This window comes from Gavialis gangeticus, unplaced genomic scaffold, assembly GCF_001723915.1.
Source record: "Gavialis gangeticus isolate Ggan-Ray unplaced genomic scaffold, GavGan_comp1, whole genome shotgun sequence".
NCBI lineage: Eukaryota > Metazoa > Chordata > Crocodylia > Gavialidae > Gavialis > Gavialis gangeticus.
The window spans coordinates 63,825,792-63,830,476 of NW_017729022.1; the positions used below are offsets into that span (position 1 = coordinate 63,825,792).

Sequence of the window (4,685 nt, forward strand, 5' to 3'; positions counted from 1 at the left end):
TGCCAGTAGTAGGGCCACTTATGGTTCTGGACTCTTGGATATGGATGTAGCTTTGGCTAATTTGGTCTCAAATACAAATTTAATTAAAAAAAAAAATAATACAGGAACTATTTGTCCAGACCCATTAGTTGTGCTACAAAAGTTGAACCTCTGCTGTTTGTACTGAGATCTGTGCCTAGCTGTTGACTCTCAAATCAAGCTGGCTGGAAAAATGGGAGGGCATTTTAAAAAAATTGTAAAAAGAGACCTGATGATCTCATGAGGTCCCTTCCAACCCCTAACATCCATGAATCTATTTGTTTTTAAATGGTTGAAAACCTTCAGGTTTTTTTCCCCTTGTTATTCCCTTTTTCTCTTTCTCTGTTTTGCCAGTAAGATGGGTTGAGAAAAGAAAACTGAAATTTTTTTCCCCAATTTTTATTGAAGTAAACTGAAAACTTTCGAGACCCCTCCCAATATTTTGGGTTGATTCTTTTTTTGTGGGGGGAGGGAGGTGGAAGTTATTTTTCTATCAAGAAGAATTTTTTTTTTGCTAAGAAGAGAAAATTATCAACATGTAAATATGGTTGTAAAGGACAGGTAATTGTCCCGTTGAGAGACATAGGCCCTGTTGTACAGTGGTTTATGTGACTGTGGAGAATTTTAGCCTGTCTATAGCACTCTGCAGCATTCAATAGTTAATCCCCACTGCACCCATCCTAGTGCAGTAGGTAAGTACCATTAGCCTCAGGGGGAAACAATGGCGAAAAGTTAAATGGCACAGCTAATGGCATAGAGGAAATAAGCAGTGCCACCAGGACTGACTTGCAGGGATCATGTGCACTTTGTTTGGAGCTCAGTTCACTGAACCAAGCTGCTTCTCATGCAAACTGAGATACGCCAGCTTGTCACATGAGGTTATGTACAGCAGAGCCTTCTCCTAGGCAGGCAGCAGGCTAGGAGGGAGCTGTCTGTGTTGCCAAGGCCAACTTAGGTGGCAGTGCCTCCAAGTAGAAGTCTGGTAGTCTCACACCTGGTTTCATGGATCCCCAGGGGCCAACCCTGCATCACAGTAGGGGGAGGCCTGGTAATCTGTGATCTTTGTGATTAGTTTTTGTAATCCAGTACTGCTCAGAGACCCCAGCTGAGGTCTGGACACTGTCATGGGCTCGGTGCAGACACACGTGAGAGATTATCATAAAGAGCTTCCTGCCTAAATAGACAGAACAGAAAAAAGGTGGGAAGGGAAATGGAAGCACAGGAGAGGTTGAAGTGACTTGACCAAGGTCACTTACTGGGTCAGTGGCAGAGTCCAGTGCTCTTATGTTCTAGTTCTCGGTAGAATCATGCTGCCTCTCTCGGGGAATTACCTGCAACAAACTTTCAGCTACAGCTGGCTGGGAACTTTTGGGCAAAAAAAAGTCTTTTCTTTAGAAAATGCTGATTTGCTGAAACTGGAGTTTTTCTCATGAGAAGGTCGGTTTGGATGAATGTTTTGACTTGAAAGTATCTTGGAAATTTTTTTTTTTTTTTTAAATTGTCAGGCTGCTTTGTGCAACATTTTCAAAGCAAAACTGTCTGGTTTGAAGTAAGATTGAATTGAGAAATCTCAGTGAATTGTAGTGAAAAAGAAAAATGATTGGATCGAAACATTTCAGTTGACCTAAATGAACATTATTTTTCCCAGGCTTTCAGCTTGCGAAAATATGTGAGGTCCAAAATCTCAGCTGTCTTCTTCACAGGTCAGAGGAACGGTTTCCTTCTCCAGATTTGCTTTCAGCACCTGCAATGGGTTTGCATTTTCAGGGTGGTGTTTCTCTTAGACTGTAAACAAGGGTGAAATGTAATCCTTTAGAGATGGAAGCTAAGTTTGGTCCTGATCTTTTCAGCTTATGCCCCGTTCCTTCAGTGGTGCCTGTCAGGACATTCCTCTAACAGGGGCTGTGCAGGCCACAAGCTGTTGCTCTGATGCATTACTGCAGCATATATACTCCAGTGGTAGCTGGCTGGTCATACAAGGCTGTTCTTGGAAGTAAAGAGGGCTCTAGAGTTTCCTTAGTATCTGTGCCCCAAGAGAAGTCTCTCTTCCTACACACCCTACCATTTCCTTTTCAGAGCCTAAGGACATGCTTCAGACCCCATCATCCATGTCCCTGACCAGACATCACATTAACTGAAGTAATAAAACAATTTCTACAAGCTCCAGGTATTGGACAGTGGATGTGAGAACAAGTGTCAATGACAAATCCTCCCCCCAGAGCCAGTAACTGCCTGTTGCAGGAGGGGAAGGGGGAGTAGTGGCTGAATTCCAGCTCCACTACTTCTGCACTTGTGGCCTGCCGAAATGGGCCCTAAAATCCTTGAGAAGTCAATAGGTGTTGGGATGGTGCAGCAGTGGGCATAGGGAAGAACCTAGTAGGCTAAGGAATCAAAGGAGCGGAGGGGGCTACTCCTGTCCACCCCTCTGCCTCAGCTGGTAGATGGGACACCGTGTTTGTCTCAGGTGAAATGTTCTGTGTTGTTCTCTGCAGGGACAGTGGCCATGGGAGATGCTGCAGTTTGAGGCCCTGTTTATACAGGGCACCATTGCCACCCAGCAGATCTAGGCATCATTTGTATGGGTGACAGAAGCTGTCTCATTGAGAGAGGAACCTCCATGCTGCAGCCGGTGACTCACGTAGATTTCTAGCAGGGTCCTTTCCCTCTTCCTCCTGCCTGGGCTCGGGGTGGGGACAGAGGGAAGTTGCTCAGATGAAAAGGATAGTTTTACTCCAGTGGCTCCATGCTCCCAAGTGTTGGGGACAGAGAAGAAAAGGAACTGTCAGCTGGCAAGCTGGCTGTGCTGAGCAGCCATCTTCAGCACAGAAGTGGAAAGGAAAGCTAGGGGAGAGCATATAAGTTTTCTTGCTAATTAGGGGCTTGTATGAATAGGAGGGGGGCATAATGTGTTTCTGCAAGGGTGTGCAGAATGGGACATTTTTGTGCAGAGAGTTTAAGAGTTGGGAGGGAGAAGGATGTGTGGACCATCTACTACTACCCTAGCAAAAATGCATCCTGGCCAGTGTTGAATATGCGCTTCAGGGCTGTTTTTCTCATGGCCTCTTTTGGGGAAAGGATCCCCCTTTCCTGTCCTGGCATCTCTTCACTCCTCCAGTGTTTCCAGTCCCCTGCTTTCTCTCTTCACTTCTGATCACGTCTTCTTGTTTCAGAGCCCGGTGCTCTCTTGGGTACAGGCTTGGGTGAGAAATGTTTCCTGTGCTGCTTAAACTTGCCAACTATCTCAGCTTTCCCCCCTCTCAACATTTGAGAAGCTGGAATCTTAGATTTCACAAAAATGAAAATCTGGAACACAAAAAACGGTTTGGGTCAGTAAAAATATGGTGTTTCTGTCAGAACTATTAAAAGCAATCTTTTTCCTATTGTTAGCTCAAATGTCTAACTGAGGAGTTGTTTCATGCTGACAAACTGAAGCCTTTTAGCTTTGAAACATGCAGAAATTTAGTTTTTTACAAAATGCTTGCAAGTTGCAGTCCTGCCCCTGGGAGGAGTTGGTTTTGACAAAGGGGGGAGTTTTTTTAGTGAAGAAAAGGTTCAGCTGAAACCTCCAGAGCAGGTCTGCTCAAGCTGCTCCTTGCTACCTGCCCTTCACAGAACCCATCAGAATCAGGTGGTCTATAGAAACCCCTTACCCCAGGGCTGCCCTTGCTAATGACTGTAATCCTGGTTTTTCCTGTTGGTGAATATGGCCCTTTCATTTTCCTTTTCCCCCCTGAGGGGGATGAGGTGGGTGTGGGGAGGGCCTTGACAGCTTTCTAGATGGAGCATGGGATGTGCTGGGGTCTGTCCTTTCTCCTCCCACTAAGATTTAACCGGGTGCTGTGTTTAACCAGCCTGTGGGCAGCTGGTGGGGAGATTGTTTAAGGCTTGTGTCTCTCTTTTTCAGCCCCTTTGATTCCCTGAAAGCGCATTTTCTGCTTGAGGGAAGTTTTTCTCAGCTGGCCGCAATCCCTGCTCTGCTTGTGGGCCGGGGGGAGATGTCACACAATGGCAGCACAGGGAGTTAGGTGGGGGCCAGGGCGGAGGAAGGGGCTGGGAGGCAGCAGGGGTCTATAGAAGCTTAACACACAAACAGATGTTCCTCCCTTAACCCAAGTTTCCTTTGACCACAAAGCTTCTGTTTTCTGCTACAAACACTGAAGCTAAGCTGGCTGGGGACTCTGGAGCTGTGCACGTTCTCCTTTCACCAGGTGGTGGGACTGGGGTGGGGGTGTGGGGAAGCTCAGATAAAACTGCATGTTTCTGAGGTATAGAGGCACGAGTGAGGCCCTTGGCTGCAGTGGGCAAATGTTCGGTAACTCCCAGAAGGAGAAGAGGCTCCCGGAGGTTGCCTCACTGAAGAGCACTTGTACAGACTTGCACCACCTGAGAGTCTGAGCCTAGGACTCCGGAGTCCCCCATTGATTTGGGAGTCTCCCTTGGCTGAATGCAGAGCTGGCTGTGCAGTGAGCTAGCTGGCAGAGCAGCATGGAGGGGAACAGTCTTCCCTCAGTCCCCTGACAGAAAGGAGACTGCTCTCCTGACTGAGGCTGGTCACCCTCTCTGCCCAGACTGGGCATTCAAAGGGGTGGATGGAGTGGGCACCCTCTCAGGGACATGGAGGAGGAGTGAGCTGTGGGCTTGTAATGAGCAGAGCACCAGGCTCAGAG

The 4,685-nt window shown here is 47.2% G+C and overlaps 1 protein-coding gene across 2 annotated transcripts in view; it reads left to right on the forward strand.

The window, feature by feature from the left end:
- The window catches only part of MFNG (MFNG O-fucosylpeptide 3-beta-N-acetylglucosaminyltransferase), a 17,927-nt gene that overhangs the window by 2,948 nt on the left and 10,294 nt on the right, over window positions 1–4,685 (forward strand). The gene's annotated exons all lie outside the window — the stretch shown is intronic.